Source organism: Podarcis liolepis (assembly GCF_965112155.1).
Source record: "Podarcis liolepis genome assembly, chromosome: 5".
In the NCBI taxonomy this organism is placed as follows: Eukaryota; Metazoa; Chordata; class Lepidosauria; order Squamata; family Lacertidae; genus Podarcis; species Podarcis liolepis.
This window is the reverse complement of record NC_139556.1, coordinates 54,251,192-54,273,425: the sequence shown is the minus strand read 5'-3', so window position 1 is coordinate 54,273,425 and position 22,234 is coordinate 54,251,192. Positions and strand designations below refer to the sequence as shown.

General features: G+C 42.6%; 1 protein-coding gene across 39 annotated transcripts in view; it reads left to right on the top strand.

Moving 5' to 3' along the window:
- TCF7L2 (transcription factor 7 like 2) overlaps positions 1-22,234 on the top strand; it is a 203,361-nt gene that overhangs the window by 48,776 nt on the left and 132,351 nt on the right. The window contains exon 1 of one of the 39 annotated variants that reach the window (XM_083504917.1): positions 20,260-20,473. The exons of the other annotated variants lie outside the window; for them this stretch is intronic. The gene's annotated coding sequence lies outside the window, so the exon portion shown is untranslated. Of the gene's footprint in view, positions 1-20,259; positions 20,474-22,234 lie in introns of those variants that run through there. 39 annotated transcript variants of the gene reach the window in all.

Here is a 22,234-nt window from a genome sequence, read left to right as displayed (position 1 = left end):
GGAGGCCTCAGTCACTCATCAGATGCTGTAAAAGCCCTCACCCTGTTGTAATTCCTGGATAAAAGCAGCGCCAGATCAGCTGTCTCTTTTTTGTGGAGGAAATGCTAGAAAAGAGCTCGAAGTGGAGTTAGGTGGTTTAGAAGCTAGATATGAAAATCATCTGTATCCCCAAAAATAACAAAAGGAAAAGGGGGGAAAAGACAAGTAGTTTGAACTGGGATCTTGCCTCAGAAATCAAGCTATCACAACACAGCTGGTGCAAGTTGCTTAACTGCTGAATTGTAAACCGAGGTTGACTGTGTTCACTTGCTGAGAGGAGGCTGCAGAGTAACAGCCCAGGGTGCGGTGTGGGGTCTCAGGAACACTGGGCATGTTAAGAAAGAAGGGGATAAGTTGGCTGTTTGGGTGGTGCTACTGGATGCACTACGGGACGCGGGTGGCGCTGTGGGTAAAACCTCAGCGCCTAGGACTTGCTGATCATCAGGTCGGTGGTTCGAATCCCCGTGGCGGGGTGCGCTCCCGTTGCTCGGTCCCAGCGCCTGCCAACCTAGCAGTTCGAAAGCACCCCCGGGTGCAAGTAGATAAATAGGGACCGCTTACTAGCGGGAAGGTAAACGGTGTTTCCGTGTGCTGCGCTGGCTCGCCAGATGCAGCTTGTCACACTGGCCACGTGACCTGGAAGTGTCTCCGGACAGCGCTGGCCCCCGGCCTCTAGAGTGAGATGGGCGCGCAACCCCAGAGTCAGACACGACTGGCCCGTACGGGCAGGGGTACCTTTACCTTTACTGGATGCAGTGCTATTTCCTGATTTGCTGGCTTCCCTTGCACATAGTGTGCACCGAACTCATCAGTGTGTGCTCCCTCTGTCCACATTGCTCCTATGGTTCAGATTTGAATTTCCCACTCTGATGCTGGTGGCCTCAAGGAAGGCTTACCTTTCAGCCATGGGGATCCCAATGGAAAATAAACCAGGAAAGGGAAAATTTGGGGACGATTTTCTATGCTGGAGTACCCAACATGGTGCCTGTGAGCCCCCTTCCCCAATTTTTAATGGTTTTTTGTTTGTTGTGGTGAGGTGTTGCCCACATTTTCCTTTATTTCATTTGTTTTGGGGTATGTTGTACCCTACATCATCCATGTTCTTTCTGCCCTTGGTCCAAAGCAGAACTACCGTACCTCTTTCTATAAGTTTGCATTATTCTTTCCATTTCTGGAAAGCCTTTTCCAGAGGACCTTTTCAGGTGCCCTGATGACCACACCTCTTTGTCTTTCTGCTTCTCTGATGAATGTAGTTACTAGAGGTTGTCTTCCACTAACTTTTACTCATAGTAAGGTAAAGGTAAAGGGACCCCTGACCATTAGGTCCAGTCATGACCGACTCTGGGGTTGCACGCTCATCTCGCTTTATTGGCCAAGGGAGCCGGCGTACAGCTTCCGGGTCATGTGGCCAGCATGACTAAGCTGCTTCTGGTGAACCAAAGCAGTGCACGGAAACGCCGTTTACTTTCCCGCTGGAAAGTATTTATCTACTTGCACTTTGATGTGCTTTCGAACTGCTAGGTGGGCAGGAGTAGAGACGTAACAATGGGAGCTTACCCCGTCACGGGGATTCGAACCGCCGACCTTCTAATCGGCAAGTCCTAGGCTCTGTGGTTTAACCCACAGCGCCACCCGTGTCCCTTTACTCATAGTAGACCCATTGAAATTAATGGACATGCCTAAGTTAGGGTCATCAATTTGAATGTGGTTACTCTGACTAGAATTTAGGAGAATACCACCCCTAGGGTTCTCCCCCCCCCCACACTTAATGGTGTGCTTTATGTTATTTTATATTCTTTTTAATAAGTTTTGCTAGTTTTGCTTTGGAGATTTCTAATCATGGCTAACCGTGGTTTTGTTTGTAAACCTCTTAACAAATGAGTAAATACATTACATGAAACGAAATGCGCACATAATGGTATTCGTATGCTGCAGACAAGACAAGATTCTGACTACTTGTTACTATGATTGCTTTATTTCACAGCTTTTTGTGTGTGTGTGTGGTGGGGGAGGGAGCACGGAAGCCATTGCAGAATTTGGCAACTATGACTTACTTTTGTGCATCACGATCCTAAGCATATTCCTTTGTAAGTGTGTTTAGGATTTCAGCCTTAATGTAGCAGTTAGGCACATGGCATATTTTAACGGTAATATTTGTATGTGTAAAATGTCACACTCTATGCCCAAAACATCTGATACCCACTCAAGTGTCAGGAAACAGTCGCTAAAGTACCAGTGGAAATCTTTGGAATTACTCCATGACAACTCTTGTGAATGACAGTCTCAGGCAGCCTCTGTAGATGACAAGTTTGTGAATAGGACCTCCTATCCCAGCTCTGGAACATAATCTCTTTTACCTCAACAGTAAGCACTTCCATGACCTGCTGACATTATCCAGTATAATGCATCTTCTGAGACCAAAATTATAATCACATCTACACAAGCCATTAATTCAACATTATTTCTAGTTACCTTGACAATTTTGGATATAATCCACAGATTTAAGGACACCACTGAATAATAATGACCATCGAATGATGTGCATAGTTTGTGCAGCTTTGACATATAATTGCTGCTTGAAATTGATTGATTGCCCTCCAGCCAAGATGGGCCAGTGAAGGCCAAACCTTCAGGATTCAGAACGGATCAACAGTGCTAAGGTATCAGGATCAGGCTGCTGGATCATACATTAATCAGCCCTGCCCTATTTATATTGCAGCACTATGTATAAAGGTGGCACTACACAGGGACAAAGTGGTCTCTGCCTTCAATACAGAACTGCCATGGTATATCTGCCCGTACACTTCTGCTATGTAGCCGTGAAGAATTAAACACCGTAGAATATGCAAAGAGAACAAAGGGTAGGCAGACTTCAACGGCATCCTGACCAGAAGAAAGCTGAGCTGCCCATTTCACCAGCAGTTTTCTCTATAATAGCTCCTTGGGATGTCCTGTGAATATTAGCATGCCCCTTACCTATTGGTATCTTGTAACCCTAATGAAACTTTTATTTATGGTGCATGAGTACACTTGGAATACATGGCTACAATTTCAACAGTGAGCTTGCATTTATTGTAGCATACGAAAGAGATTTTTGGGGCGACAGAGCCTATTGCTCTCCACTGTTCCTGCCGATTGTGTTGGTTGCTGTCAGGGTGAATTAAGTCAGTTGGCAGCACCTATAGATAGCTGTGCAAGTCCAGGGAACGAGTGACGTGGCTGGTGAACGTAATACAAACATTGCAGAAGCTTTCAGTTTGTGTTGAATGTATAAAGAGATTTTCTTTCTTATGTTCACTCCAAACAAACATAACACTGTTATCCAAATTGGCTTCTGCCAATTGATTTAGCCCATGATAATGGCCTGAGTGGTCTCCTGAAAACATATGCAGAAGTTATTTAAAACAAATAAACATTGTTTATGCTGTGTTTATAAGACATGCTGTAAATTATTCTGTAAAGTTCTGATTAAGTTGCTGTGTGTGTGTGTGTGTGTGTGTGTGTGTGTGTGTGTGTGTTTCTTTGTTTACTGGAGCCCTAAGGTTTTCTTGCTGTTCTATTAAAAAAGATACCAAGTAGATATTGTTTGAAAACCCCCACTAGCAATATTTTAGAATGTAAGTCATTCTCTGTAACTCCAGTGGTTTTCACATCTATAGCTACTCCTAGGGTTCATGCCGTATATTCTTTCGGTTTAATGTAAATGTGTGACATAGAAGGTTGGGCCCAAATACTCTTTTTCTTTGATGGATGGAGTCCATCTGTTGGAGAAAGACCCTTTCCATTTTTGAAAGGAAACCTTTGGATTCAGCCCAGAGCTCCCGGCATATTGATAATCGAAAGTACTGCAGAACTGCCAACTGTTCACTGATCTGCATGCCTTTTGCTTGCCTAAATGGTACTCTTGAATATTGTGTTGGAAGAGATTTGAAGTTTAGCAGGCCTCACTCATGTTTTAGGGCAGAAGTCTTCATGCACCCCTTCTCTCATTTTGTTCAATTGTTAGAAAAGGGCTCTGTGGTCATGTTGATTCCGCATTAAGTTTATGTTTAATTCTAAACATGAAGTTTATGTTTTCTTCCAAATACTCGATTTTCATTCAACCTTTTAAGCAGCTGTACCCCACCAGTACAGTAGGAGGAGAAAGACATGTGTGTAGAACAGCCATTTGCCTGTCTGGAAATGTTTGGGTATGTCCAAGCTAGTAGCACCCTAGGGCAGTGTTTCCCAACCGGTGTTCCGCGGCACACTAGTGTGCCGTGAGAGGTTGGCTGGTGTGCCGTGGGAGGGAGGCGGGCGAGTCGGGCGGTGAGAGGCGGCGGCGGCAAGGATCCGCGTCGAGCCGGGGGCGGCTCCGCGGTGGTGGTGCCGAGGTTTCTCTCTCCATTCTCCCCTCACACACACACACAGGAAGATCAGCTGACAGGACCCAGCCAATGGGGCGGCGGCGGGGCAGCGCGTGCAAAAGGGAGGAGCGCGAAACAGCGGACAAGGAGGAGGCCGGCATGTCCGGGCAGCAGCAGCAACAACAGCAGCAGCAACTCCCGGCGACAGCTCCTCAAGCCCCGGGCAACCCTACTCCCTCACCGGCCTCGGCCGCCCTCCTGCTCCACCCGCCACCGCCTCCCCCGCCGCTGCCGGCTACCTCGGCCCCGCCGCCGCCCCCTCCTCCGCCCGCTATCGCCGCCACCACCACAACAGCCGCCGCCGCCTCAGCTGCCGCCGTCCCTCAGTCCCTCGCTTTGCTGCCTCCTCCCCCCCCACCCCCAAAGCTTGGAGGTTCCCCGACAAGGGGGAGGGGCAAAAATTGAAAACTTTCACTTTCGTGCGTCCCTCCCGGCGTGACGCTGCGCGCTGACGTCACGGGCCTGTAATGGTGCCGCGAGATTTTTTTCATCAAACAAGTGTGCCTTTGCCCAAAAAAGGTTGGGAAACACTGCCCTAGGGAAATTGTGAAATGCTACCTTGGCTCATTAATTGAGGTTCCAAGATAAGATGCTCATTAGTGTCCTTTTCCTGGACTCGTCCAATCCAGATCCTTGTGTTCTTGTGATGTGGTCTCATCAGCTACAACTGTATCTGTCTGTAGCTATAATAAAGCAATACACTTTAGTTAGGAAATGACATTTTCTTCCTCTGTGCCTCTAATTTGCTTACCCTTCCAATAAGCCTTAGTGAGAAGGGAAGCTTCTGCCTTCCTTCTCTGGTACCAGTTGGCACAAGTATTGCCCAGAAGATACGATGTGAAAATTGCCAGTGATTGCAGTGGCAGGCAGCCTAGGCCAAGGTGGTTTGGCAGGGTTATACATCCAGTTGAGCTGGAAACCACTGGGCAGTAGTATGTGAATCTGATGGTGGTCCCTTTTTCTTTTAGCAAGCAAGCAGCTCCATTTGGGGGATTGTAGCACCAGCTTCTTGATGCTGAATTTGTTTACTACTCTGTTAGTAGAGTAAAGAAAGCCAGCTGGTTTCAGCTGTCGCTACATGCTAATTAATAGGTATGGACAGGCTTTGCTGAGCTGTTGGCATATCATCTCTGGGAGCTTGCCTTTTTAGTGGTAGACCTCAAATAAAAAGTAATATGGGAAACCTTATAATGGTGGGGTTCAAGTTTGCATACTGCTTACACGACCTACTCTGTAAATGCGTACACAGCAATATTCAGTTCTCTCTGTTTTCTACATTCCCTCTTTTTTCTGAACTGCTCTGCATTACGGGAGTAGTTTATGTCTTTGAAAAAATACCAAGACTTGGTATATTTCCCTGAACCACTGTATGGTGTTTTGTGGTTTCAAAGGCTTAAAAAAAAGAAAGAAAAACGAATCCCACTCACGTTTGGTCAAAAATGTTTAATACCATTTCCACTTCCATTTTTCATCATTTTGAGTCATGCTAAGTTGCTGACCTGAAATCTCAACACGCAGAGCCAAGGTGAGGGGGAAGAGGGTTTAGGACCAGCTTTGACCTCCAGATATTTTACACTACCAATCAAGTGCTTCCTGGTGCCAATACCAGTTGTAGTCTAAAACACCTGGAGGGCAACAGATTGGGTAAAGTGCACCATATTGGCTTTGAAACAAACTTTTAATGTACCACCCCTGTTCCTGATTTCACACAGCCTTGCTCCTTCCCCGCCATGTTCTTCCTCCTTTTCCTTTTTCCAGATTCCTCATCACTGAAAGAGTGCTGACCAGAGAGGTCAGTTCTTGTGACCTTGCAGCTAGAGATGGCTAGAGCTCTGCAAAATAAAAGTTCTGCCTTGACACTCATCTTAAACAGGAATGATAGCTCTCATAGCTGGGCTCCTCAGCTTTGCTGATTGGTTGGCAATCTCAGCTATCAGAAATCTATGGAGGTCTCTGTGCATAGCTGCAACTGAAACTTTTATCACCACCACTGCAGGAGAAAGACTTTCATTTGGCTGTGCCGGTCCAACAAAGTATTTTATTTATGTGCTTCCAAGCCCTTAAAAATTCTTTTAGGGTACATCAGTAGGGAGTTAATAGAAACTTTGAAACAGGAAAAATGCCTGTGGGTTAAGCAGAAAACCCAGTTGACTGAGCTGAACAAAAATCTTGTACTGTTTTTGATAGGTCATTTGCCAAAGGGGGAGCTGAATGGATTGGTTTCCAGTCTTCCAATAGTATCTGCAATTTATTTTGCTCTGTGGAAAGGAGTTATCAGCTCCTTTTGGGGGCTAAGTAGAAATATCATTCAGTGATGTGATATTAAAGAAGCCGCAGATAATTTTAATCATTAATTTAATCATTAATCAATACTGTTGGATGTAAGCAACTGTTTCTATGAAGCTGTTGATTTGAGAGAGAGAGTCAGCCAGCCAGAATGTGTAATATACTGTATATTCCATTTCAAAGATTAATTTAGCTCAATGTTTGGAAGATTATATACTGAAAAAGCCTGTGTCTCTCCCCTGACTTCACTATACCAACAACAGAGATGAAATAGAGAGATTCTTAATCTTTCCCAAACACTCTTCAAGAGAAGCAATTTAAAAAAATGTTACTTTCTTAAGAGACTAAAATGTCTTAAGCACAAACGTGCTGCTCTACCTCATTTGTGCTAAATGGGATTATAGGATTTAATTCTGTGAGAAATTTTACATGTTGATGGAGGCAACTTTTCACATCTCTTTTAGGTGGGAAAAGGGGATGGAATGTGATATCCTCATTAAATTCGCATCAGATCTTTTGTTCTCCTAACCTGGATTTTTCTTGTGCTTTTGAAGGAATGAGGGGTATTGGGTCAGGTGTATAAATCCCTAAGACTGGGCTTTAGGAGAGAAGTGTATATTTTCAATTTGTGATCCATAGCTACACAACAAGTATTGTTGCTGGAAATACCTGCTGGCACTTGAGAAGTTTATTCTCTTCATGATGCTATAAAAGTTGCTGTTGCATTGATAACACCCTCTATCATATAATCTGTATGTAAAATTAAATGTGCTATAAGTGTATGCCAAATACTTACTGTTCTTTCTTTCTTTCTTTCTTTCTTTCTTTCTTTCTTTCTTTCTTTCTTTCTTTCCTTCCTTCCTTCCTTCCTTCCTTCCTTCCTTCCTTCCTTCCTTCCTTCTGCTTATAAAGTTTGCTGTCAAACTTTGTTCACCATGGATATTTGTTTATTGATGGGAGGGAATGGAAATTGAATGCAATTGTAGGGCAGTTAGGAGCCCAGACAAAATGTTGGTGGCAGTGACACAAATTAGAAAGGACTTTGATACAGGGTTTTATATTTTTAGAAATACTTCTTTCCTTTCTCTCTCTTAAAGAAATGTAAGACTGTACATGGTAGTTTACTACTAGGCAAAGCTTGAATAAGATGTTCGTCTATTTTTGTTCTCAATTATTCCCTTTTGCTATTTTTGTCTTGATAAAATTGACATTGTTGGTGAGGTGTTAATTTCCTCCCCCACAATCTTCATATAATCCCTGAATAGAAGCTTATTACTGGCAGGTATTTATTCTGGGCAAACATAATTTGCCTCTTCCTGTATTATTATAGGAATGGAATGCAGTACAGGATTTTAATTCAGTTTTCTGCCAACTTTATTTTGGATTCTTCTGAGTCTGTGGGGCCATTATCAGCACCAGAGCCCCAGTATAGCAAAGGGTGTTTTTTTTGTTTTCGTATTTGTAAGCAGGCTCCTATATGTGTATCACTTGTTGGATTAGGCATAAATCAGATGTGCCTGCTGATTGAGTCTGGTTTAGGACATATTGACTTTACTGCGCTGTTCATGGGTTGTGAACAGCTAAGTGTTTACCCATGTTATAGGTTGTACCATGCAGGATGTGAAACCACAGGAGGGGAAGTACATGTAACCTCTGCAAGGCAGGGGCTGAAATAGCAGCTGTAGTTTCTTTCCTTCCCTGACATGTGTCAACTGCCATCATTACCCCATTCTCCCACCTCCAATTCAGAGTAGGAGAAGTGCCCTTACTCCCAGTTGACTTCATCTGTCCACGGTGCAGTCACATGATGCTACGTATAATGATTTTAAAAAACCCCTGGAAGTATGGCTGGGGTGCAGGGACTGTTATTTCATTGAGATGCTCGTAGTCTCAGGGTTATGTGATCATTATACCACGATAGGGTCTCATAGTAATTGATATTGCATGCACATATACTGCCAGCTGACGCATTAATAATGTTAAATACGTCTGAAAAAGGGAATAAAAAGAGAGAATAATTTAAAGAGGAACCAACAGTGAGTCTCCTAAAAGCACCTAGAGTACTGATTTTATTTGAAACATCTTTTTAAAAGGGTACGGTGGGAAAAACTAACGTGATTATCTTGAGAGACTGAGTTCCACCCTGTGAGGTCCTGTTTGCTCACTGACTTAGGGCAAAATCCCAGGACAGCCGGTAGTTTCTGAATATCTGCTCTTCCCACTGTTGTTCAAATGCAGTACATATTTTGGTTTTGGTTTTCTAAATGAACTTTTCAAAGAATAATCCGAGAAAGAGAAGGCAGGTTGATGACTCTGAGGAAGTTCTTCTTTTTGTCGTGAGAACCTTGTGTCTTACTGTTGAATAAGCAGAAGCTACTTCCTCAGCAATGGACAATCACTTTTTTTAGGAAGGCAGTACTAATCAGACTCAGTTCATTGTTTTTCACTGATTCAGATATGTGGAATTTTCATGGCCTAACAGCTAAATTATTTGATGGTTATGTTTCTTCTAGGGCCCAGCTGAGGCCCATAGAACAGAACCGCAGAACTCTCATCCTAACACCAGTGCCACTACAGCTTATTTGGACAGGACTAGGTCAAGGATTTGTTCTGCCAGTGCGCCCATGTCACCCCAGCCTCACCCCTGCTTTGCCCCATTCCAGTAAGCTGCACCAATGCCAGTATCAAGAGGGTGGTTTTACAGTTCTGCCCCACCACGCAGACCACTAGAACCCTTGGCTTATGCTGGTGGAAATGTTTTGCAAATTCTTTGTGCAGCTGAATGGGCAAGCTGGTTTTAAATAAATCCCGCTTGCCAGTTGATTGGTTGCAGTAAAAGCTTTCAGTATATTTCTGGCTGTGTATGCTTGTCCCTCATGAATGCATGTTCCTGTCTAGAAACACTGCAAACAAATCTACAAAATTATTTATTAAAAATTTGTATTAAAAATTCCTAATCCACCTGCTCACACATGCAGGCGTGAGTCAACTGAGAGACACAAACCAACTTTTTCTTCGTTTTACAAATCCTCCTCACTTCATAACGTTAAAAGTATATTTGCTTGCCTCTGGTGAGTGGCAGTTTACAAACTTGGTGTGTAGGAATGTGAAACTTTCCATATTCAAAATTAGAAACGCCTTCACTTCCAATATAACATCTAGGATTGTCAGAAATCCCATTCCTGCTGTGGTGTAGGTCATGCTAACCTTACTATCCAAGATTACCTGTATGGGATTTAGGCTCTGACTTGATTTAGCTTACTCAAACTTTCTCAGGTGGTTGGTATATTTTATTGCACTTGTAATTTGAAGAAAGTACATTGTTGCAAAGGTATTGTACATAAGTACAACAGGCTTTGCCCAACGGATAAGAGCTAAGATTGCATGGCCATTCCTAGTCAAAGTCTTGTTTGGCTTCACATATGCCCTCTCCAGAATATTAGGCATAGTTGCATCTGTGCACTGCATAAAGAGTGTGCTTTAATTAAGCAGAAGATATCGATGGAACCCATTTGGTTTTTGTGTTTGAGCTTTGCCAAAATGTCACTGCCTTTTCAATGGTATAAGCTACACAACAGCAAGCTATAGAGTAATTGGAGTGAACTATACTATGACTTATTACTACCAAAGTCTCAACAGATTTTTGCTCTGATTTCCTGGGGATGGCTCTAGCTTCTAGTAGCTCCTCAGTGCTCACTGTGTTTTTGTTCACTATATTTTTGTTACCTTGCTCTACTTGTGTCCTCCTGTCCCAGACCTTCTGCACCCTATGATATATTTGAAATGATTTTCTGTATGTCCCATCAATGGCTGAAGCATGAGCATTCAGGATAAGAGAGAGAGGGCCTTCTCCGTTGTTGCACCCTGATTGTGGAATATCTCACCCTATGTAACCTGTCATTTCTAAAAAACAACAACAACTGGTTAAAATTTCCCAGTTCTGGCAAGCATTTGTCTCACTTAGCTGATGATGATGGTGATTGGTGGGAGGCCCTCACATTGGAAATGTTTTTCAGTGCTTCCATTTTTATGTTGTTGCATTTATTTCTTTTATGGACTTGTTTTGTTTTAAATTGTTGCAAGGGATGCAAATATATTGGAAGGGCAAGTTATAACATTTCAAAACACACACACACACACAAACACACACTTGGATTCTGTTAGCTGGAAAGATTCTTCAGGACACTTTGGATAGAAGACTCTATAAAACTGTCCGAGCTGCAGCGTATCTAGATTGTGAGCTCTTTAAAATGGGGAGGTAAGCTGTGTTTTGGTTTCTCTACCCCTGGCACACTGAAATCTCAGTGATGAAGGAATAAATAATTTAATGCTGTGAGGTGAAGCAGTACATGAAAATTGTAAGTGGATAAGTTGTCAAATTGAACACACAATTAGAAATGCAGTTGATGCCAGAACTTCTTCTTTTTTTAAAAAAACCCCGCTCTGTTCTGTGTGGATTTTTTAAAAAAATAAATAGGAGCTTTATTCTGTCAAATCCTCACATTGGTGCCCTGCTTGGACACTTTTCCTTTGCTGGTTTTTCTTTCTTTCCTTCCCCCCACCTCTCTTCCCCCTCCCTTTTGCGCTCTCTTGTGCGCGCTCTCTCTCTCTTTTTGGCCAGGATTTTAACATATATCACAGGCTGGTAGGCTAAGAGCCTGGGACTTCCCCTCACCACACTTGGAGCCTTTGATCTTTTGCTTTGGAGGTAACATCAAAAGGATGGCTGAGAAAGACAGCCAGGCTGTGAAGTTCAACATTCAAGTTAATAGCTTGACTGAAGGTTGTGCTGCATTGCTGGAGCTGGAGTAAACATGGGCAATTCAGCAACATTTCCCTGGAAACTGACCCAAATGTTGTGTATTAAAAAAAAGGAGAGAGCTTAATTTGCATTAGGATGAATGACAGCTTTTTTCCTCTTTTTTTAAAAAAATGAAACTTCTACAGTCATGAGCACTATGCAATAAAGAACTCAAATGATTCATGTGGTATTGCAGGCATGGCATTTAGTGATCATAGCAACCTGCCTTGTCTAGATACTGCGCTTCACAACCAGGCCCTCCTATTTACATGGATTGGTTGTCAGTTTTGATATTTTCCCTGCCTCATCAATATGATCACAGTAGTGGAAAGTAGTCAGATGCAGAATGTACAAGCCAAAAGACTTCCTGCCTGAATCCACGCTGCATCTTGACCAAACACTATAAAATAATATGCACAGGATCTAAAAATTCTAAAAATTCCTTTCATTTCCTATTTTATTTTAAAAAGTGTGTTTCTAGACCTCATGTATATAAACAAGGGGGACAAAGAAGGAAAAATATTGGAGGATCTGACTAAAGACTGAGAAGCCAATAGGAGAATCTCCAAGGGGATTCCAATGTTAGGCAGTCTTCCTGCCTTCTGCTTTTATACTGCTGCCAAGAATCTCATTGTCTTTCCTCTTTAAGCGACATAATGCCATTGGGATAGACAATGGGTGGGTTTTGTTGGTAGACCAAATACAGAAACATGGAAGCATTTGTAGCTCAGTGGTAAAGCACGTACTTTGTATTTAGAAGGTCCCAGAAAAATGGATCAGGCAGCAGGTGATGTGAAAGGCCTCTTCCAATCCAAGTAGACAACAGTGGTCTAGAAGCCCAAATCTAACCTGCAACAAAGCCACCTTTTATGCATCTGTATAGAATGCACACTGTTAATCATCTGTTTCAATAAAGAATAAGATTTTGGGAATTTGCCCAGTGTGGTGTAGTGGTTAAGAGTGGTAAACTTGTAATCTGGTGAACCGGGTTCGCGTCTCCGCTCCTCCACATGCAGCTGCTGGGTGACCTTGGGCCAGTCGCACTTCTTTGAAGTCTCTCAGCCCCACTCACCTCACAGAGTGTTTGTTGTGGGGGAGGAAGGGAAAGGAGAATGTTAGCCACTTTGAGACTCCTTTGGGTAGTGATAAAGCGGGATATCAAATCCAAACTCAAATCCAAACACTTCTGTATAATAGATATGACCACCACCGCCACCACCACTTACCTACGTTGTTTTGTTGTTGTTATTACTATTTACAGCAAACTCACACAATGGATGCATTTGCACTTGACTTGTCTGTGAGCTGTTTCTGGATTTGCACACAGTGGAAAGCTATGGTTAACAGCCGAATTCTGGATTGTTCAGCCACTCGCTTATTGGGTAGAGGAAGGTAGAGAGAACCAGGCCAGAGTGCAGAGGGAACATTTTTGCCACTGTGCCCAGCAGATTCCCTTGCGTTGGCTTGAGCCACCACGCATCATCTCAGGAAGATGGTTCAGTAGATTAGCTGCTATTGGATCATTGCATATTCTTTAGTAAAGCCTGACACAACATTTGTGTGAGTTGTAAGCTTCTTATGTGCAGGACAGCGGATTACACTGCCAGGACCTTGCATTCAAAGGTCTTTTAAGTCGAAAGGTCCCTAAGGTGACTGCCTTTGCCACACATGCAAATGTTTGAGTGAAGTATCCTTATTCAAATAGTGTGTGATGCAGTAATATTGTGTGTGTGTGTGTGTGTGTGTGTGTGTGTGTGTGTGTGTGTGTGTGATATGCATGTTCATAGACACAGTGCGAACTAGAGGCTGTTATATTTTTCTGTTGCACAGCTAGAGACTAGAATAGAGTTTTCTATTTGAGGAGTTAGTATCTATTATGAAATGAGGCAGAGTAATTAAATTATCTTAGTTTGCAGCTACACATATGCAAGTTATTTTATCTTCTAAAGGATAGGTGGATAATAAGTCCTCTCTGTATTTCTCCTAACCAATTGTACCCCCTGCTTGAACCTTGAAAACTTACTGTGGACTCTCATAAAATATAAGATTATAACATGTTATAAGATTGGAGCCTTTGCTTTACTGGCTGTTCAGTAAATACATTGGTGTCTCTTGGATATGCCCTGAGGCGCTGAAACCTGAGGCCTGCCCACATCTTGAGTTCTACTTTCCTGCTTGCAAAGTGCCTCTGGCTAGTGGAGCTGTCGATTTCTCCCACCCCCTTCCCTTCCCTCCTAATAAAAAGATTTTTTTGTTGCTTAAATAAAAAAAAGAAAAGGTTGAACAGCTGTAATGAAATTCAACAGTTTCTCCAGTTTCAAATCGTGTTAAAGCTTGACATTTTTCATTGACGAAAGGTTTTAAACCTTGGATATTTGATTTAATGTGTGTGTCTATTTTAAGTGTGACACACACACACAAACACACACACACACACACAACACGCACACAGCTCATGCGCAAAGTATCCAAATTCAAGAGGCACAAATATGGATGCAGAGAGCAAGAGCTTCCAGATGTGCATATCTTCTGCTGTTAGAAGTTTGCTATGAGATGCAAATTGACAGAGGACGAGATGGTTGGACAATGTTCTCGAAACTACCAACCTGAATTTGACGAAACTGTGGGAGGCAGGAGTGCCTGGCATGCTCTGGTCCATGAGGTCATGAAGAGTTGGACACAACTAAACAACAACAACAAATTGATTGGCCAACAAATATATCCCCTTTACTTTGTGATTCAGGAAGATTTCTACTGTCGCTATCAAGTAAGCTCAGAAGAATAAAGTCATGAAATGCAGATTTTAATAGGTCACCCCTTTTCTCCTTTGCACAGTTAAAGGAAAAGATAGTCAAATGCCCACAGGTGTAGGAGAGTTGGTAGATGTATAGGTGAGTGATGAAGCAGGTGAATAAATTTACTTCTAGCACTTACTGCAGTAGATTTACCTAGTGGCAACTGGAAGAAAATGGATTGTTGCTAAATTATATGCATTGTAATAGTATTTGATGAGGAGGGAAGAAGAAACAGTAAAGAAGTGGGGAGGAGTCTATCAAATGGCAATTACAGATTTTTTAAAAGGGTAGCTTAGAGAAGACTGTTTGTTTGTGGGACTTTGTTATTATACTTCCGCATATAGGAAGCAGAATGATGGAAAGCACAAAGACTGGAAAGGGCAACAAAAATATAACAGGCTTGTAGTAGGTGAATCTCTGAGAGTTTTAGAAGGCGTCATAAGGTGAGAAGAAAGTTGTTGTGAAACTGAAGGATGTAGAGCTTTTAAAATAAGGACTAGTTCTCTGGAAGTGTATCAGGAAGCCAGTGCAGGGATTTCAAAAGTTGGCCATCATAAGCCTGACTCAGGCGTTACTTGTATATATGGTGTTCTCGTCATTATTTTTGAACACACGAAGAGCTCTTGGATCAGGCCAGTGGTCCATCTAGTCCAGAATCCTGTGGCCAGCCTCTGCTACCCTTTCTCTTCAGACAGCTGTAGGCCATGGTTGTTTGAGGGAAGAGACAAAATGTTGCTAAAAGTTCAGTCCCCACAGTTATGCCGTACAAGTGAGTGATATGCCTCAGTAGGGCTGCAGTTATCAAGGGAGGAGAGAGGTTTTGTGAATTTTCTAAAGAGAAGCCACAGATGCAGGAATGGTTAGTTAAGAAAATGGTTCAGTATCATACGAAAGAACAAGGCATATTCTAGGGATTTAACACGCAGAGATGAAATACCAAATCTTGGAGTTGTTGGAAAGAAAGAAACTGGTATGGCTTGGGTGGGAGGGAAAAGGAAGAAGGGAAATGTTCATAGATGTATGGCTCAGATATGTAGGGATATGGTATAAGCCCAACCATAGCAGAGAAATGTGGGCTGTAGATACATGAGGATTATAGTTTTGTATGGTTTTGCTGAATCGTAGCTACTTAGAATGTTATACAATGCTGGCTAAAGAATGACCTACGTATCGAAGGCACCTCTCTTTGAATCACTACCATGCTACCAACTCACTAGCTTGACTTAGGCCCGCTTCTGTTTTCATCTCAGCCTCAGTTTGCCATTGCAACATGGAGGTGGTAATCCTGATTTACTTTACTCTGCAAGAATTACAATGAGTTAATGTATGAGAAATGTATTGGTACTCTTAAGGCTCAGTACTATTTCTATTACCCAATAGCTGTAGGTCTTAAAAGAACTTATAGTGGGTGTAAAAGCACTATCGTGCCATTATTTTTTGCTAACATTTTACTCATTATTTGAGCTTTATCTATATTTTGTGTTTTCTAACATCACAAATAGAAGCACAGTCATACCTTGGTTCTTGAACGCCTTGGTACTCGCATGTTTTGGCTCTCGAATGCCGCAAACACGGAAGCCGTGTCTTGGTTTTTGAACCGTTTCGGGAGTTGAACAGATTAAGTTCGAGAACCAAGGAACGACTGTACTCTCTATCATCATGGGTTCCTCCCATGGCCCTATGTTTTGATATAAGTGACATGATGATTGAGACAGACTCTAGATGTGCTGTGGCTCTCTGCTTGTGTTGATGAGATGAGGTGTCTATTTGGGATATGAGCAGCCTTTGAACAGTAATGCATTTATTGGCATTGTGCATTCTTCTTAGCGGTTCTGCTGAGAAGTATTTTGGCCACTGTTAATGCTCTTTAACCAAATGATTGACAATGTGCAAGTATCTACAAAATTTACTATCTCACTTTGGAGTGCTGTTTATTTTGTTTCACATGCATGCTCTCTACTGGTTTGTTGCTGCCGACTGCATAGCTGACTGTACTGCAAATATAGCTGAATCCTTCTTGTTTTAACCTTTATGTGGTGGAGTTATTTTAAGTAAAGCTGCTTTAAAAATAAACAGGTATATTCCTATTTTATTTGTGTGTGCGTGTGCCTGTTTGCACTTGTGCACTTGCATAACGACAAAATGTGAACAGTGGCCTGTCATATTTCCTACTCCTGAAAACCACAATCCTTTAAATAAAAATCAATATCAAAAGTAACCTTGTGGGTGACGCCTGTTATTTACAGCTGATCTATGCTTAGGAACAAGTGTATCCTTTCAAGTTATTTAAAGGTTTTAAAAGTCCACGGACCCCTTATATTCCCTCTTTGCTGTAGCCTAAGGGCTGAGAGTGTTTGGCCCATAGTTGAATATTGTGGTTTAGTGGAGTGGGTGGGAGTGGCTTAGTGGTTGAGATGCCTGTGGTGCTGTTTTGTCTACTGGGGGGAAATGTGGTCAGAGGTTCTCAGTCAGTGTGCTGGGCATTCTTCAGCCTGGAAATGAGAGAGGAGGCATTCATATTGCTTCCTACCTTTCCTTGTCCCCCCCACACCCTGCAAGAATCCCTGTCATCCACTACCACAAATATTTGGCACAGGGAACAAATGTCAGCAGGAAGTGAAACACGAAGGAGGCCAAATTATGTCCTTTAACGCTCCACCTTCTGTGTTTTGCTTATTACATCTTCTTGGGAGCAGGCTTATGTGCGTTTTAAGCCTGGAAAGCGCCACTCATTAATATTAAAATGTTCATGTTTACTCCTTATTTACTGGCCTCTTGTCTTGCGTAATATTTTGATTTCGATAAAATGAAAACAAATCAATACAAGCCTCATTAATCATTAATGTTTTACATGGTGAAGCTGCTTTGCCGGTTTAGATCACTGTATGCATTAAACTCATTCCTGCATGTTCCGTTCCCGGAAGTTCAAAAAGACTGTTATTGCTGGTGTGATTTTTTTTTTTTTACACCAAATGCCAGTAACGGTTTCCACTAATCTTTTTTATGTATTTTAAAAAAACTGTTGGCCACCTTTTCAACAAAACAACAGTTCTATCGGCTAAACTGGAGTTAGGGATTTAAACCAAAGTACCTCAGCCAAGGGACACAGGTGGCGCTGTGGGTTAAACCACAGAGCCTAGGCCTTGCCGATCAGAAGGTCGGCGGTTCGAATCCCCTCGACGGGGTGAGCTCCCGTTGCTCAGTCCCTGCTCCTGCCAACCTAGCAGTTCGAAAACACGGCAAAGTGCAAGTAGATAAATAGATACTGCTCCGGCGGGAAGGTACACAGTGTTTCCGTGCGCTGCTCTGGTTTGCCAGAAGCGGCTTAGTCATGCTGGCCACATGACCCGGAAGCTGTATGCCGGCTCCTTTGGCCAATAAAGCGAGATGAGCGCCACAACCCCAGAGTCGGGCACGACTGGACCTAATGGTCAGGGGTCCCTTTACCTTTACTTTACCTCAGCCAAACCAAGCCCAAGATCTGCTACATCCTATATCACTCAGCCTGGAAGATGTGGCCTCACTCTTGCACTCTTAATTTACATCTAATAATTTCAGTGAGTTTGCTCTAACTTAGTTGGAGTCAACCCTCTGTCAAGAACAAGCAGTGTGCCAATATAAAAATTCTTTCTGATTTTTAGAATTTCGATAGAAATTCACTTGGGTAGACGAAGAAACGCAACAACTTTAACTGGTTCCTATACAAAAAGAGGTTCCTCCTTTCCTGCCTATTGCTCAAACTATATTAAAAAGTGTGTTGATTGAAATGCTGAGCTTTTGAGGGGATAGCCTATATTTCTCCAGCAAACCCAAAGGGTTTATTTTCCCAAACATCATTTCCACAATTCTTTTAACCCCCCACCCCCACCCCGGGGTTCACTTTGAATGGTTTGTTCCTTCACATCTGAACATTTCGTGAAATAATTTGGGCTGGTGTTGGCTGGTAGGGAGGCTGTGGGCCTGCGCTGAGTGACTTGGATTAGACATTTGTAGTGTCCTATCAAATCACAAGTGTGTGGAGATAGTTAACCATTGTGCGAGGATTTCAGCCTTGCATCTTTTACTTTTCTAATGGACAATTGAGACATTCAAGCTTATGGGTTGAAAGGAAAATGGGTGCAAGTGGTTTTGCTGGCCTCCCAGGCTAATGCTGTAGAAGAAGCAAATAGAGAAAAGGATTATTGATAGGGGAAACAACTGGTCTTGAATCCTGGGAGGGAATGTTTATTTCTCTGCTCTCTAGGAGGGATTTGGAAAGAGCTGTAATCCTGGGTTAGGAGTAATTTGTTACAGCAAGATGATACTTGAGTGGCAGGAGGTTTCTGGCTGAGGCAGCAAGATTTTTTTATTTTTATTGTTCAGGGGAGTAGCTGGTCTCTTCCGAAGGTCAGCCTGACATAAATCCCCCACCCTGAAAATTTTGTTTCACAACTGACAAAATTAACCAAGAGGACAGTTGACCTTTTTGCATCATCGTAGGGCATCTGTGCGCACACATCCTCCCTCTTCCCTCCCTCCCCCCCAAAAAAGGTTTCAACGAAAAGAATGTGAAGAAGAATGAGAGCACAGTGAAAAGTTTAAGTTTTCTGCTGGGACTTTAAAAGCATTCCCACCTTCTCCTGTGAGACCAGAATGTTTCTGTTTTTAATATTAGCTCAGCAACTTCCAATCTTTTTTTCTGTTTTACTGAGATGACATTTTCTGTATTAAAGCATCCTGCTTGTTTTTCTATTTCCCCACTGACCCTAGGGAAGAGAGAATTTTGCAAGTCTCTGGGTTGTTGGTTTTGGGGGGTTTTTTGGTGAGAGAGAGGCAGTAATCTTTGGAGCCAAATGTTTTGAAGTAACCCCTTGTTACAGTGAAGGCCTATTCACAGGAAAAGCCACAAAGGACGTGACAGAAAATTCAGTTTGAAATTTTATGGGTTTACTTAAGAGCATATTTAGCAATTCATTCCTTTTTTTGTCATGTTCAACATTAGGAGAAAACTGGATTACTCATGTTTAAAATGACCCCTATAGTCATCATAGTAGTATGCTAGAGGTAGTAGTACTTGGAAGTTAAGAAAAGAAAATGAATTAAGCATAAAAGTACATCTGTATCATTAAGCAGACTAGGGCATTTTCAAGGGCGACTAAGTGGATGAGAGGAGTTGCTTTAAGTGTTTTAAAGCACTTGAAGATGTCCCCCAAACCAGTTTTACTCCAGCTGGGCTCCAAAACTGTCATTAAGCATAGCTACAGGAAAAAAATTATGTGAGGAATCAAAGGCAAATCTGGGGGAGTGCAGCTGGTGAGCTTGCACCCGGTGCAGAGCTTCTGGAGGTGCTTCAGGGGGCACCACAACTATGACATCTAGTGGAAGGCAAGAGGCAGGGTGCACATGCCAGATTTTAGCATTGCACAGGATGCTGCTGAAATTTGAGATGCCCAGGTCCACGAGTAGTGGGATTAATGCAAGGAGAAACAGGGAAGATGGGAAAGTTAATAAACCATTTTTCTTTCCACCAGTTCTCCACCACAGTCACTACTCCTCCACCATGAAATTCATGTTATCTCCATAAAAGTGTGTTGGAAGATGAGTATGTCAAGTTAACAGCATTATTGTTAGATTCCATATTTGTGGTTTACACAGGCAGGAGGAGCAGAACTGCACCCTCCAGCCCCAGCCTGACATTTTCATGGGTCCTGCAGACCATCAGAAGGAAAATTTCATGTATGTACACCCATAAGTGTACCCCTGTAGTCAGGAACCTTCCATGTTCTAGATTCCTGATCAGCTAGAGGGCATGTGTGCATATAACTTTATGTATGTAGGCTTTGTTTCCCAGTGCTTTAGTAAGCACTTGGAGATTGTGAGGTCATAGACATGCTGCTATAAGGGGAAGATGTGCACCCAGTGATGAATACCACATGCATGCAGAGATGCCAATGAATAATCCTAATGTGTAACTGTTCCTTGAGAGTGGCACCACATAGTCATTTCATATTTAAAATTGGCTTAGAAAATATGGCTTTGTTGGGACCACTCTCCTTACATTTTGGGTTATTTGCTGACTGTGAAATCTGAGTGTTGAGCTCTCTCAGAAATTGTTACTTTGTTGTTGTTGTCAGGCAGGCCACCTTGAATAAAATATTGGGGCGCAGGTAAGTCCCGCTTGCATAATCAATCACAAAATATGGCGTGTGAACACCATTTGAATGGCAATGCCTGTCTACTGGTGGGGGGAGCCCCCTCAATTATTTTATTGGGGGCAGGGGCGAAGGGACCTCGGTCGCAATGAGTTTTAGTGTTACAGGCACATTACTAATTGAAGCTGGATCTCATTCGGTTGGAGACAAAGCTGTTTTTCTTGCCCTTTCCCTCCTGATAATAGTTCCCTGAACTCCTGAAAAGGTGTTCTGGAGGGCCAGGAAGCCTTTGGAGTGAAGTAGGAGGCTACTATTGAAATGGGAGGTAGCAGAAATAGGTCAGGGGCAGATGAAGTAGGGTGTGAAGCTGGAACAGTCAGGTTACGATGGCATGGTGCCCTTTCCCACACAGCAGAGCTTTATTTTCTGGGGAACTAGGTTCAATGAAGTTGACTTTGAGATGACGATAATACAAGTAAGCAGAAGTCTTAAGGTGGCTCTCATTGAAGCCTCCTTCATGGCAGTGAAGACACAATACTACATTGCACTAGCAGAGTTTTTCCAGCTGGTACTGGACTTCCACTCTCAGAGGGCAGTTGTAGCATGTTTGCTAAGAAAGTTGTCTTTATCCACCTTGACTTTAGCTGTGCTAGTTCAGCATTTTAGTCCGTGGTTGTGCCCAGAGTACTGTCTAATATTGGGGCTATGAAATGAATTTACGTTATTTCAGCCCGAAGACCTGGACCTGGTGGTGGTTATTCAACCCTCGCCATTATGTGCTTATTGCATCTAGCTGAAGTGATTAATCTTACAAGAGGAGTGGGCCCATCTGTCTTGAAAGAAGTTGTTGTGAGGCCACTATTAAATAAGCCCTCTTTGGTCCAAGGACTGCAGTACTACAGAGTTGGAATGGATCAAAAAGGTCATCTACTCCAACCTGTTGCAATGCAGAACATTTTTTTGCCCAGTGTGGGTCTCAAATTCATAACTCTGTGATTCTACTGGATGATTGCAAGGAACACTTCTTTAGGTAAGGTGCTTGTTTGTGTGAACGGTTGCTGTGTGACTCCTAGTGCTCTTGAATGAAACTGATTGCCTGGATCTGTTTCAGTCTAGTTTGGGCATGGTTTGACACAGAAATTGCCTTGGCTGTCCTAATGGATGACTTGGTCTGGATAATGTGCCAGGGGATTCTGAGCCTGCTATTTCTTCTGCATCTTTCAGCAGCTTTTGATAAATACCATTGACCGTAATATCCTTGTGGATAGGTTATTGGGAATTGGGGGTGTTCCCTTTCTGACTGACTGATTGATTCTGAAAGATGTTCTTCATGAAAGCTGTCTCTTAGCAGATGAACAGCTGCTTGCTTGGTCAGGTGTAACTTCAAATCATTCTTCAAGGGCAGCACCATGTATAAAGAACTACAGTAGCTGATCCATGAGTTTACCAGACGTGTCAATGATGGTTGACAGAGTGACATAGTCCAGAAAAAGTCATAGTAGGTGAACCTGCTAAGCACAATAAAAGACACTCTTCATAGAATATTTATAGTATTAGAACAGGAACAAGTGTGCTGTTCAATCTGGCATCTAAATTGTTGTTTCAGAATGCACTATCTGCTACTGTATGATTTTTTGGGTTCCTCTTCCAGTTATGAACCTATCTGTTGACCATATTTTTGTGAATGAAACTGACATTCTAAACTTTAAAAAATAAATGCATTGCATTCTCTTGGAAAATCTTGGTTGTATTTAAGGATTATGACAGAAAAACATG